We start from the raw sequence: 15,021 nt of genomic DNA, 5'->3' as shown, positions 1-15,021 counted from the left end.
AAACAACATTTGTATGTAGATAGCACGAGACTTAATATCGATGATTCAATTCTATGTACATTGTAAGATTTGAACTCTGGACCATGCATATGGGTAATTATTTCGAATTCGTGCCATATTAGGATTGGAAAAGTTGACATTGACTTGATTGTTGTGCTATTTTCTAGGTCATATGTATGAATCCATCCAAAGTTTTCTCACTACCATGGTGTTCATCATATAGATATGAATTTGTATTAAAAAAGTAGCATGGATACCGTGAAATGCGAAATCCACTTTAGAATTGGAGATTGCTATGTGACACACACTCTAATTCAAATAACTAATTATGTGACACACACTCTAATCCACGTTAGCGTGGATACCGTGGATACCTTTTTGATTATTTTTTTCAAATAACTCCTCATTAATTAATTTATAGTATCTCGTTTCGAATGACTAATTATTTGCAAGGAAAACACGGGCATGGTAATACATACAGATTCATTTGCAAATGAAAGAAGATTCGTTTGCATTCTCAAATGTAGGCGCACCAGGTAGACCAGGGTCGTGTCGTGGTGGTCGTGTGTGTCGTATGGACGCTTAGCACCCAGCCACCCACCCCCTCCCTCCCTCCCCCCTCCCCCCAAAAAAAGAACAACGACAAAATAAGTTCGCGCTTCCATGTTTCGGATTGAAATATGTGGCGGCGGCCCCAATTCCAGCCCTGCAAAATCTCCCTTCTCCACCGTCCCCTTCCGCGCCTAGATTGCTCAAATCCCTAATTCGCCGCCAAGCCAAGCAAAGTTCGAATCGCCCCTCGTCTCTTCTCTTTCCCCACCTCTGTGCCGGACGATGACGGTGAAGACGTCGTTCGCGCTTCACCACCGCACCGAAGCTACCTCATCTAAGCCTTCGTCCACCACACCGAATGGTCCACCGACAATGTTGGCCGCCGCAACCGATGTGCCTCATAGACACCGACTTCCACCGCATCAGGTGCGCTTCACCGATGCCGTCTCCCACCTCACCGAGGCTACTTCACCGAGCACATCGTCACACCTTCGCCCCCCGAGGCCGTTGGGGCTTCACCAACGGTCTCATTCACCGCAACATAGCGCTCCACTGCACTCAAGATCTGCATCCGTGCGTGGCCAGCCAATGCCAGCGCATCACCCTCAACGGCTATGAAGTTACCCGCACTCTAGCTAGGCAAGCATGCCAAAACGCCGGCCCGAACTAGGTATCCCCACATCACTCCCTTGTGCACTATTTCGACGATGTTTGGATATCCTTTCACTGCTCTCTTAGCTTACACGCCTATGCAACTCTGACTTTAACTCTTGTTTCTTCTGGAGATATCACCTGAAACAAGGAAAACCATTTTTTACCGAAGCATGACAGCACTACGGGATCTGGTACACATCCTGCACACCCGTATAACCTTGTAAGTATCTGTCCTCCGGTACAACAGCAAGGTCGATTCCTCTTATTTGATCAACCGTTCGCCATGTCAAAAATGCAGAGGGTGATGCAAGGAGCACAAGGCCTGCACATCCAAGCAAGTGGTAACATGGACTTCTACATGGAACATCCCAAGCGCAAGCAGGGTTGCAGTGAGCCTGTACAACAAGCTAGCGTAAGTCCCTGCATTTCATTTAATTCGTACTGGCCCGCTTGTATGATTTGTGTGCAGTGGAGGATCCACAAATTCAAGTTACCAAGGGTGAACATTTAATTTAAAAAATACGAAGGCACTTGCACTCCAAAAATCAACATAATTTGAGAAATGTGAAGCTACATGCACTTTGAAAACCAGCTAATGATCCAAAGTAGTTCAGATTATCAAACACTAAATGATGAAAGCACCAAGAAACACAAAATGCAACATGGTGTACAAGGACTACTAACATGGTCTGTACCTGCTTGAATTATTCGTTCTCTGGCTGAAAATATCAAAGTGTAATTGCACCTATAACGAGTGCACAAACTGCATATCAATATATCTATCCTGCACAAGTATGCCAATAGTTTCAAACAACAGAGTAGAAAATTATTTATGCTACGTTGTCATGATACAGGGACTTTCTGGTAGATGGCCTCGATGTTTCCTGAAGCCATGAAAACGTACTATAATTTGCTTATCACCAACGCCTGCAAATCTCTATGTCTCTCTCAACATAGCAGATCATCATTAGGCACTAAATCCTTCAATGGGAGCTTGCAAAATGCTTGCATTAGATCCCTCATTAGACACTATATGTTCATCACGAGGAGCATGCAAAATATTTGCATCAAATCCTTCATTAGCAGTCTATTCATTAGACACTTTAGGCTCAAGAACAACACGAGCTTGTATGTTTGCACCAGAAACTTGATTAGATACATCAGATTCAGTCAGTTCAGTATTGATTGGGGGAGTTATAAAATAAGAAGAAATTGGTTTCATTTTCTCATAGATTCCCTACATACAGGCAGTTTCACAACACCGTCAGGTTTAACCATTGGCCGGAAATTGAACAGTTGAATTAGATATAATCAGGGATGTGATGTACCTGCTTGTTGCGCATGCTGCTCTTGCAAGCTGCGATTGTCCGTTTGTGCAAGCTCGATGCCATGCCCGTGCTGTTGCCGCTGCCTCCCACATAGGCTACACCCAGGGATGTATCTTCATCTTCTTGTCCTTCCGTTCGCTTGAAGCCCGACGACCGCTCTCCAACGAGGGCACGAGGAAGTGTCGTGTTGCTCTGTCCAGCGGCGGCTAGGTTAGGAGCAAACTAGACTGGAGGCTGGAGGGAATGAATTGAGATTTTTCCTGCTGTCGATCGATATGGGAGGCGCTCGTTTGGGCCGCAAGCCTGCTATAGGGCCTGCCTTGCATTTACTTTATTGGCCCATCCAAATTGAAACATTTTTCATCATTTTTACATTGCCCGCTCGTGCGTTGGGACGAACATAACTAGCATGGGCCTACCTAGACGACTCAAACTAGGTGCACACTTTCCAGCCACCCGAGGTGGACGCCCATACCAGCCCCTACGATGGAGTCGCCCCTTTTTGTGTGTATGATTGGGGTAATGAAAAATATTCCAGTGGCGCTTTTGATTTACCCACATAATGGTTGAATTATTTGTTTCTATGAGCCGAGTTTGCCAATAATGTGAAGGATGCCAGTCTTTTAATCCTATTATAGATTGCTTAGATCTTGATATGCCAAATGTAATCGCATGAAATATATAGTAAAAGCCAGTGTGATGTGTGTGGCTACAACTAGTTTGACTACACATCCTCATATAACATATCAAGGATGCACCATCTTAGCAGATTAACCATTTGACTTACCAACGCAGTGTGGAAAGAAAGAAGTATTGGGACTGCGTATCCAAGCAATTGATGCCATGGACTCCTTCGTAGAACCTTGTAAGTGAAAAAGAAGTTGCAGTGTGCCTGTACAAAGAGCTAGCGTAAGTTCAGTTACCTGCTTCTTGGAATTTTAGTTAGCCACTTATTGCAAAATTGTTCAATTATGTTGCTTGGCTTAATTTAGTTTGCTACTGATTACATAATGCCATAGCCTGTTAATCCTATTATAGACTGCGCCTATCTATGTGTTTGATACTTACTGTTAAGAATTACCTGTTTGCCTGAACTTAAATAGGTACTTAAGAACATAGATAGCTGGTCATATGTACTTATAGGGTGCAACAGAATTCACGTGTAATTTGTGTTCTGATACTCTATTTGTTTAAATGGTTTGCTGTTATCACTTGTAGCACTAGTAATGTTTGCATGTTCATAGATAGACAACTGTCAGGTTTATATGAGGGACGCCACCTTTTTAACTTATATATGTGTTGGAATCATTTTGCTTACATCAAAGAAATTTACAGATGTCTGTGTTGCTGGTAAAAGGTACCGACTTGTTACTTTAATACGTTGCCAAGAACTTGTTAGTTTTACTAGTTCATGTGTAATTAAATACGCTACCAAAACTGGTTAGTTTTACTAGTTTGATGTTAGTTTCTTATGGCTCTTTCAAAACTTTATTTATTGATTGCTAACATTCAAGTTTGCAGGATCCAACTGAAACTCCGTTGGCACAACATGTATGTTTTCAGAAACTTCCTTGTTTACCTGGTTTGTTGCTATAACTTGTTGCTGTAATCATCTTACCAACTTCAAGTTTTCAGGGTCCAATTTTAAGTCCAATTGCACAGCAGGTACATTTTCAAAAATTTATTTGTGTAACAGGTTTTCTGCTTTAACTTGTTGCTCTAATCAAGTTACTGACTACTCAACATTTCAAGATCCAAGAGAAACTCCAATGCCACAACAGGTTCCTTTTGCAAAACTTGTTTGTTTAACTGCTTTGTTGCTGCAACCGGTTGCTCTAATCACATTACTAGCTACTCAACTTTTCAGGATCCAAGAGAAACTCCAATGCCAAAACAGGTACCTTTTGCAAAACTTGTTTGTTTAACTGCTTTTCTGCTGCAACAACTGGTTACAATGATCTTAATTACTACTTTTCAGCATCCAATTGAAACTCTTTATTTCCTTGTTTGTTTAACTGGTTTGCTGTTATAACTCCCAGTTGAGATGTTATGCTAACTTCAACTTCTCGGAATCCAATCGGAACTTTAATGGCAAAACAGGTTAGCCCAAGATCAAAGAGCAAGGTCCCCATGGATGTTGTATCATCCCACAGCTGTGGCACCGGCCCAATCGTGCATCATGAATTGCCAACTGCTGATGCTCTAGAGGCTAAACTAGTGGTAGAAAGAGATTCTGCTTTTGCGCTTAGAGATGAAGTTGGCATGATGAGGAAGCAAACAACACAATCACAAGCAGTACTCAAGAGAACCATTAAATATTTGGTGGATTTCAAAATGAAGCAAGCTGAGACTGACCGCATTGTTAAGGTCCTGAAGGAAAAGGGAAATTAAATTCCCACTGGGTAAATCATAGGTGAAATGTTCTTTCCATCGTTGAATAACCTTTGTGTTGTTTGTTCATGTAATCGATCAAACCATTTGTTTTAGAGATCATGTAATAATTGTTTTTGTTTTTTGGTTTGTAATTTTATTTGAGAACAAGTCTGTATTAATTGATAAGACTCGGAGACATTTCATTTTGATTGCTGTGCCAGACCTACAAATATGCCAATTGGGTTGAATGTGCATTCAGCAATAATAGTAGTATAGATGGACCATAAGTGGCACGCATCAGAAAGGGCCAAGATGTTGTACTAGCTTCGCTAAAAAAGGATGCTCTTCTAGCAAAAAAAGGTACAACGGCCTGGCTTATGTATGTTAGTTGATATTATTGATCCATATACTCTATAAGTGTTTATATGTCTGTTAGTTTTGTACATTATTGGTTGATTGACTCAGTATTTGAATCTTGATACATCGATTGTGTACATATCTAAATGGGAGTACACATTATGTTGCGTGTGACATTTGAGTTGGACATAAAGTGTTCCGAATATTCGAATTCACCTTAAACTGGATTCTAGCTTCTGAATTCAAGTATCGGCATTTGTAAATCATATTCATATATGACAGTGGGATACATCTTTGTCGTGCTTTTGAAGATATATAAAAACACACAGAATGATTTATAAAGATTCGTATAGGAATACAAAATGGATTTGAATTTAGTTGCCATGGTAAACGTGGATGCTTATTGTCCCAAAATTCGAAAGAAGCGGCAAAATGTCCACTCCCATGTCGGCTGCCTGAAGCCAAGTGTTTGGGAGATGGTAATTACTGTCTACCCCTTGCACGGAAATCCATCAGCCCAATTTCCACTGCTCTCAATAGGGGTAGGTTAGTAACTTCAATTAAACGTGACACGACCGCCTTTGAGCCCATTCCGACACGGTGGGCGCCAAACATGGGTGGCAAAACATATTTGATTCAATCTTGTCCGAAAGACCTATGTTTCTCCCTTCATTTCCCCATTCATACACGGTGGGCAGCAAAACAAACTCGACTCGGCCGAAATCGATGTAGGAAAATAATTTCAATAGGGGCAGGTTTGTAACTTCACTCAGACGTGACACAACCGCCCTACCTGTCAGCCTCGTTCATACACCGTGGGTGCTAACCATGGGCGCCAAAACACCCTCTCCTCGCCCGAAATCACTCTGGGCAAATATTTGCGAGATGCGAGATTACCGTTCTATCCCCAACCAACGAGACATCCAAATTTTAAACGGGGGCTAAGTTTGTAACTTTCCCATATTTCAAACAGGCGTGTCCCAAAAACATGGTTCCCCGTACCTCTCCCTCCATTTTCCCATTCATACACCGTTCGCGCTAGAACACCATCCCCACACCAGCCTCCTCTGTCCGCCACCCCATCCATCGCCGCCGTCCTCCACCCCATCCATCGCCACCGTCCTCCACCCCATCCATCGCCACCGTCCTCCACCATGTCGGAGCGCCTACAAGACCGTGTCGTCCACTGCTAGAGATGGACATTTCTCATCCACGGCGACGGACCAAGAGCCTTGCATCGCGTCCTCTTGCTTCATCGGCGCCGTCGTCCTCTTTGCCAGGGCCGCTCACATGACCTTATCTTCCACCGCAACGGGACTTATCACCCGATGCACCCATCTACCGTCGCAGAACTGCTTCAACGCCAGCGACAGCCATCGCACCCCTGATGCCTACATGGCGCCGCAAGAGAGTTGGTACTTCATATCTCCACAACCTTTTGATCTCAACCAAAAAAATAGATCGTAACTTGGTTACTGTACTTTCTTTTCATCTCTTAGAATTTAGTTCTCAGTCCGAAGCAAACAATGGATGCTAAATAGCATTTCCCCGGATTTCAGCTTTAAATCTGCCATGACACAATCATAATAGGGTTTAATTGATCATGCTTAGGGTTTAATTGATCATGTTGGTTCCGTGGTGGTTTCTTTAATAGAATCGGAGGGGAAACCCTCTTTTGCTCAAAAAATGCTTAGGTTTTCCCCCTTTTATGATCACTATATGATCAACATACGTGCTTCATGTCATAATAGCACTGCTCCACCCATCAAGCTAAACAAGCTTAGTTTTTCAAATACAAATCTGATATTATTAAAACAGAGTCATTTAATTGGTCTGCTAAATGTTCCTAATTTAGTTTCGAAAATGCATGTTCGCCGCTCGGGTGTGTATCTCTACAGGGTGCCCACGGTGGGCCGTGGCCCACCCTAGGATTTTGGGCCGGCCCAGGCCCCGATTCCCCTCTGTTCTGCTGCGCGCTTTCGATCTCTAATCGCCCCCAGCCGCCTGCCTCGCCGGTGACTTGTCGTCCCCGGACGGCATCACTCTAGGAGGAGACACCGGACTAACAGGAGGTCAGGAGCCGCTCGCCCAGCAGCGTCACCGTTGCCCGGGCGTGCCGCCGTGCCTACCTTCCCAGTCCGTTCAGGGCTCAGGCGTGCAGCACCCACTAAGCCAACCCGATTTATCCTGAGATACATCCTCAACACTCAGAAACCACTCCTCATCACCCATTTTCTAATTGATTCATTACTCATTAAGCAGGACTATCATTAGGGTTTGTTCTGTGCTGAGTGCTACCTACAATTAATGGTTCAGATGTATTTCAGTAATCTTTAGTACCTGTAAAGTTCACAAGGTTTCAAAATTCCGGCCCTAGGAACAGCCACTAGTCATTTTGGATTGTTGGTCGTAGTGACATTGACCCAGATTACTACTGCAGACCAGGTTTGTTGACAATTTCACTTGTCTTTCTTACTCATTCGATATGATATCCAATTACTCACGTCGATTAGTTGCAAAAAATAAGTGCTAGACAAACTTCTTGATTCGGATTTTGGATAGTCTCTTACTGCAGTTACAATTCTGCATACCTGTCCTAGTTAGCTCACAAGTAAATGATTGATTCACTACATCTATGCTTGCCTTGTCATATTTGTTGTCAATATTCTTTTAGGGTGGACCACCCTGTTTCAAAATACTGGAATTATAGACATGAGTGAATAGTATTCCTCTGCGTGATCTCTTCCATCATGTGTGGGCAACGAGCACTGCATTGTACAGAAAGGAAGTGTCATTTCCAGCTTTTACATAGACTACGATCTTTTACATGGAATACAATCTTCCTACTTGCTTTGTGTCGCACTACCAGCACTCCACCCTTGAAGATAAACATTATGCCACTGATAATTCCTTAGTTTATTTGTTCAAATACGAATTTGATATGATTCTAATGTTCCTACTTCAATTTTGAAATGTGCGTCTGCCTGTTATAGAGACATAAGAGGTTTGTATTTCTGTGTGTGGTCTGGTCAGCACGATTGGGGGTGAACTTTGCATATGCAAGGGTTTATAGGGAGACACTCTTCGAGTTGAATCCGCAATGCATTCCATAGATAATCTGACTACTTTTTATGCTTTCATGAATCTCAGATTCTGAATAGCATCATAATGATTATGAGCTTGTGTGCATGAAAAGAATAAAGCAGAACAATGCCATGGCTGTCAAACTTGGCATTAAGGGACTGAAATCAAGTCTGGATGCAATGCAAACACTCTCCACCTACAGATTCATGCTAGGAATATGATCCTAACAGTGATTCTGAGCTAGAGGGAGACTTAAGTCAATGTAGCTCCCTAGTGGAGGAGTCAGAGGCAGATGCCCTATCTTATTCACCCATCAAGGTCCTTGCTCTTACTTTCCAAGGTTATATTGGTCGCACATATCTTGCAACTGATGCTTTGCATTGCTTCTACTTTGTTGCACTGCCATTAGCTTAGTTTACACATCGTGAAAGTGAATACACCTTGCCTATCCATTTTCAGTACATATTCCATCTGTCATCAAACCATATTTATCCATTCAAATGTTGTTCTTGTGTATCAGACGTTCAAAAGGAAGAGGGCGATTGCTGATCGCGGAGGAGCACGAGCAAAGTATTTGGAAAAGGTAGTGACACCTGATAAATCAAATAGCCCATTAGGTGTAGTTGCAATATCACCTGACCCACAAAACACCCCAACTCTAGCAGACTCTAGCCCTACTACACTAGTCATTTCTGATGCCCAAACTCAGCAGACCCCAACTGTAGCAAACAGTATGATGATGCCAGTTGACATAGCACCAGCTCTACGACGCAAAACCCCCATTCCTGCAAAGAGTACACCAAATTCAGTTGCCAAATCCCTTTTCGAACCAGAGAGAGCCCCAATTGCAGCAAATAGGACCCCTGTTCCATTTCTTTCCAGTTTAGAAGATGAAGCTTATATTGTTGTGAGGAACTTTGTGCGCATATTTCCTTCATGGAAAGATTATACCTCAGACATAGAACAATTTCCGGTCTTCCTCCACTACTTACGCGTAAGTAATGTACTAATGTTATTCATGGTAATTACTGCATATGTTTCTGCTGACAGAAGACACAAGATTTCATTCTTTTAAATAGGCGAGGACCAAACTGGATTGTTAAGACAAGCAAGGGTTGGTTGCACTTTTCCAGCACTCGTTGATGAAGTATCGTTCCTACCTGATGCAAGCGCACTTCGATGGCAAGCCTCTAAACGAAATTTTTGTAAAGTCTCCGGTGCTACATTTATCAGATAGTGACTGGAATAATCTTGTAACACATTGGTCCCGTCTATAGCATAAGGTATTATCTATGATATCACATCACAATTTGAACTACATTTCTGCATTTGCCTTAACATCTCACTTGTAGGAAAACTGTTAGCAGAAGAACATTGATTCTCAAGGGACCATAGAATCTCGCAACTATACTGCACACTGCATTGCTCCTGTCAGTACCTCTTCCCTTGTATGACCATACTTACTTTCATAGTTGTTTGATTATGTAGCATCACTGCACATGTTAGCCTCGTTATCGTCCATTTGGTGGACATTATAAGATCTATATGGACTCTTACATAAATTTAGAATCAACCCAATGCTTTTGAAGAGGTTTAGCTCTACAGTCCTCTTGTAAGGACTGAACGTCGTCTATCACTGTACTTACATTAACAGCTACTCCCTCCGTCCCATAATATAAGAACGTTTTGTACAGTACATCACTGTTCAAAACACTCTTGTATTATGGGAAGAGGGATTGGTTCATTGTGTAGCATTCTGCATCTTATCTCCCTTGCCCACCATTTACTAAAAAGTATCCGATCTATATTTAATCTTACCAAAAAGTTGAATACAAAGACAATGCCAGTGCAGAAGTGTAGCCCATTGCTCTTGTCAGTACATTTTGTCATGTAACGCTTGTACTTCGAGGGATTGGTAGTTAATTATGTAGCATCAATCTACATCTTATCTTCATTATCCTCTATCCCTTCTAGTATTATCATATCTATAATTACTCTCTACAAAATGTAGAGTACATGCAATGCTTATGAAGAAGATTATGTGCTGAAATTCTTGAGTTATCCTTCCCTTGACATGGAGAAGGGCATTATAAAGCCGGTGTTAACTGTTAATGTAATTCAGTCCTTCTAAAGCCTTTATCCTCAACTGCTGTTTAATTTTCTCATGCTCCCTATAGCTTACTGCGTTTAGTTTGTTGTTTCTATCAAAATGCATGTTCACAACAACCATAAGTTCCAAGTTTTACTTGTAAAACCAAATTCCTTATTCATACTATGCACATTACTGAATACTCCCTATATGTATGCTTCTAACTATCGTTTAACGCCCCTAGCTAGGCATAAAAGCAAGGATAGATCTAGGTATTGCCATCTTTGGTATGCAATCCATAAGTGGCTCTCATAATAGATTCATATGGTAATTTAATTTTTTTTCTAGGAAAGTGTTCCATTCCTTTCCTTAACAGAAATTGGAATCTAATATTCCCTTCCTTCATATCAATAATTGCACCAATTGTTCTAAGGAAAGGTCTACCCAGAATAATAGGACATGAAGGATTGCAATCTATATCAAGAACAATGAAATCTACGGGCACATGGTTCCTATTTGCAACAATAAAAACATCATTAATTCTTCCCATAGGTTTCTTAATAGTGGAATCCGCAAGGTGCAAGTTTAAAGAACAATCATCAAAATCATGGAAACCTAGCAAATCACACGAAGTTTTTGGAATCGTGGAAACACTAGCACCCAAATAACACAAAGCATAGCACTCATGATCTTTAATTTTAATTTCTATTGTAGGTTCCCACTCATCATAAAGTTTTCTAGGTATAGAAACTTCCAACTCAAGTTTTTCTTCATAAGATTGCATCAAAGCATCAACGATATGTTTAGTAAAAGCTTTATTTTGACTATAAGCATGAGGAGAATTTAGCGCGGATTGCAACAAGGAAACACAATCTATCAAAGAGCAATTATCATAATTAAATTCCTTGAAATCCAAAATAGTGGGTTCCTTTATATCTAAAGTTTTGACCTCTTCAATCCCACTTTTACCAATTTTTGCATCAAGATCTAAGAACTCCGATTTTTTGGAATGCCCTCTAGGTAGAGGTGGCTCATCTTCAGTTCCATCATTATCAAGATCCATATTGAAAAACAAAGATTTAATAGGAGACACATCAAGAACTTTTAGATCTTCATCTTTATTTTCATAGAAACTAGAAGAACACGCTTTCACAAAGCAATCTTTCTTAGCACGCATCCTAGCGGTTCTTTCTTTGCACTCATCAATGGAAATTCTCATGGAATTGAGAGACTCATTGATATCATGCTTAGGTGGAATATATCTAAGTTTCAAAGAATCAACATCAAGAGAAATTCTATCAACGTTCCTAGCCATCATCAACCTTAAGCAATTTTTCTTCAAGCAAAGCATTGAAATTCTTTTGCGAATTCATAAACTGCTTAACACTAGTCTCAAATTCAGAGGGCATCTTATTAAAATTTCCATAAGAATTGTTGTAGGAATTACCATAATTATTAGAGGAATTACTAGGGAATGGCCTAGAATTAAAATTACCTCTATACGCGTTGTTACCAAAATTGCTCCTACCAACAAAATTCACATCCATAGATTCATTATTATTCTCAATTAAAGTAGACAAAGGCATATCATTAGGATCAGTAGGAGCAATCTTATTAGCAAAAAAATTCATAAGTTCATCCATCTTTCCACTCAAAACATTAATTTCTTCTATCGCATGCACTTTTTTACTAGTAGATCTTTCAGTGTGCCATTGAGAATAATTAACCATAATATTATCTAGGAGTTTAATAGCTTCTCCTAAAGTGATTTCCATAAAAGTGCCTTCCGCGGCAGAATCTAAAAGATTTCTAGAAGCAAAATTCAATCCGACACTAAAATTTTGTATAATCATCCAAAGATTCAAACCATGTGTAGGGCAATTACGTATCATTAATTTCATCCTCTCCCAAGCTTGTGCAACATGTTAATGATCAAGTTGCTTAAAATTCGTAATATCATTTCTAAGAGAGATGATTTTAGCGGGAGGAAAATACTTAGAGATAAAAGAATCTTTGCACTTATTCCATGAATCAATGCTATTTTTAGGCAAAGACGAAAACCAAGCTTTAGCACGATCTCTGAGCAAAAACGGAAAAATAGCTTAAGTTTAACAATACCATTATCCACATATTTATTCTTTTGCATATCACACAAATCAACAAAGTTGTTTAGATGGGTACGACATCTTCACTAGGAAGGCCGGCGAATTGATCTTTCATGACAAGATTCAACAAAGCAGCATTAGTTTCACAAGATTCAGCATCGGTAAGAGGAGCAATCAGAGTGCTAAGGAAATCATTGTTGTTGGTATTAACAAAGTCACACAATTTAGTATTATCTTGAGCCATTGTGACAAGCAAGCAATCCAACACACGAGCAAACAAGAAGCAAGCGAAAAAGAGGCGATCAGAAAAAGAGACGGAGAATAAAACGGCAAGGGTGAAGTGGGGGAGAGGAAAACAAGAGGCAAATGGCAAATAATGTAATGCGAGGGATAAGAGTTTGTGATGGGTACTTGGTATGTCTTGACTTGTGCGTAGACTCTCCGGCAATGGCGCCAGAAATGGCTCATTGTCGGGAGTCAAATCTTGACTTGACTTGGCATGAATCTCCCTGGCGACGATGCCAGAAATCCTTCTTGCTACCTCTTGAGCACTGCGTTGGTTTTCCCTTGAAGAGCAAAGGGTGATGTAGTTAAGTAGCGTAAGTATTTCCCTCAGTTTTTGAAATCTAGTAGGAGATCACGCTCGAGTCCCACGCACCTACACAAACAAATAAGAACCTCGAAACCAACGCGATAAAGGGGTTGTCAATCCCTTCACGGTCACTTACGAGAGTGAGATCTGATAGATATGATAAGATAATATTTTTGCTATTTTTATGATAAAGAGAAATAAAGATGCAAAGTAAAATAAACGGCAATAAAAATAACTAAGTGTTGGAAGATTAATATGACGGAAGATAGACCCCAGGGCCATAGGTTTCACCTGTGGCTTCTCTAAGAGCATAAGTATTACGGTGGGTAAACGAATTACTGTCGAGCAATTGATAGAATTGAGCATAGTTATGAGAATATCTAGGCATGATCATGTATATATGCATCACGTCCGCGACAAGTAGACCGAAACGATTCTGCATCTACTACTATTACTCCACACATCGACCGCTATCCAGCATGCATATAGAGTATTAAGTTCATAAGAACAGAGTAATGCTTTAAGTAAGATGACATGATGTAGAGGGATAAACTCATGCAATATGATATAAACCCCATCTTTTTATCCTCGATGGCCATAATACAATATGTGCCTTGCTGCCCCTGCTGTCACTGGGAAAGGACACCGCAAGATTGAACCCAAAGCTAAGCATTTCTCCCATTGCAAGAAAGATCAATCTAGTAGGCCAAACCAAACTGATAATTCGAAGAGACTTGCAAAGATAAACCAATCATACATAAAATAATTCAGAGGAGATTCAAATATTGTTCATAGATAAAACTTGATCATAAACCCACAATTCATCGAATCTCGACAAACACACCGCAAAAGAAGATTACATCGAATAGATCTCCAAGAAGATCGAGGAGAACTTTGTATTGAGATCCAAAGAGAGAGAATAAGCCATCTAGCTAATAACTATGGACCCATAGGTCTGAAGTAAACTACTCACACATCATCGGAGAGGCCATGGAGTTGATGTAGAGGCCCTCCATGATCAATGCCCCCTCTGGCGGAGCTCCGGAAAAGGCCCCAAGATGGGAACTCTCGGGTACAGAAGGTTGCGACGCTGGAATTAGGTTTTCGTGGTGCTCTTGGATGTTTGGGGGTACGTGTGTAACATCCCAAATTTTCAATTTCGAATGTTATACATTAGATCATCATGCATGTCATATTTTCTTGCATTTTGCCCGATCCTAGAAATTTCACGCAACTCAAGGACCCTCGGAGAGAGTTGGAGATTTCGTTATTTTCATATTTGAGTTTTCTCAAATTTTGAAAAGAGGATCATTTGATTTATTTTATTTCATCTTCAATTATTTTTCCAATATAAAAAATAATGAGAGAGGGAATAATATGACTTTCCCAAATTGAGGAAAAATGAAGATTTAATAAATAGATCAATTTTGGTTTTGCCGGAGTTTTGTTTGCGTTTTACTTGGATAGGGAAAAATGCGTGTTTTCAAAAAAATTGCATTTTAGGCCCGGAGAAAAGTTCATTTTGTTCGACTCATTTTTAGGAGTCGGGGAAAATTTACTTTAGGAATTTTGGAGTTTGTTTAGTTTTTTTTCTTTGTTTTTCTGCGCGCGGAACTATTTAAAAAAAGGACCAAGGCCAGCCGGGCCAAAGGCCCAGCCAGCCGGCCGCCTCCCCAGCCTCCCAGCCCCGCGCGCGCCAGGCGCCAGGCGCCAGCGCCCCAGGCCGCCGCCTCTCGCTCGAGCCGAGTCCCAGCGGGACTCTGGCCACCGTAGCCCCCCTCTTTCCTTTGTTTCGTTTTCCTTTTCCTACTCTATTTCCTGTCCCCTACCCCAAGAAACCCCCCCACCTATATAAATACACCCCAAACCCCCCCTCTCCTCACATCA

Source organism: Triticum aestivum, chromosome 4A (assembly GCF_018294505.1).
Source record: "Triticum aestivum cultivar Chinese Spring chromosome 4A, IWGSC CS RefSeq v2.1, whole genome shotgun sequence".
NCBI classification, from domain to species: domain Eukaryota; kingdom Viridiplantae; phylum Streptophyta; class Magnoliopsida; order Poales; family Poaceae; genus Triticum; species Triticum aestivum.
The sequence above is the reverse complement of the archived record's forward strand: the minus strand, read 5'-3'. Positions refer to the sequence as shown.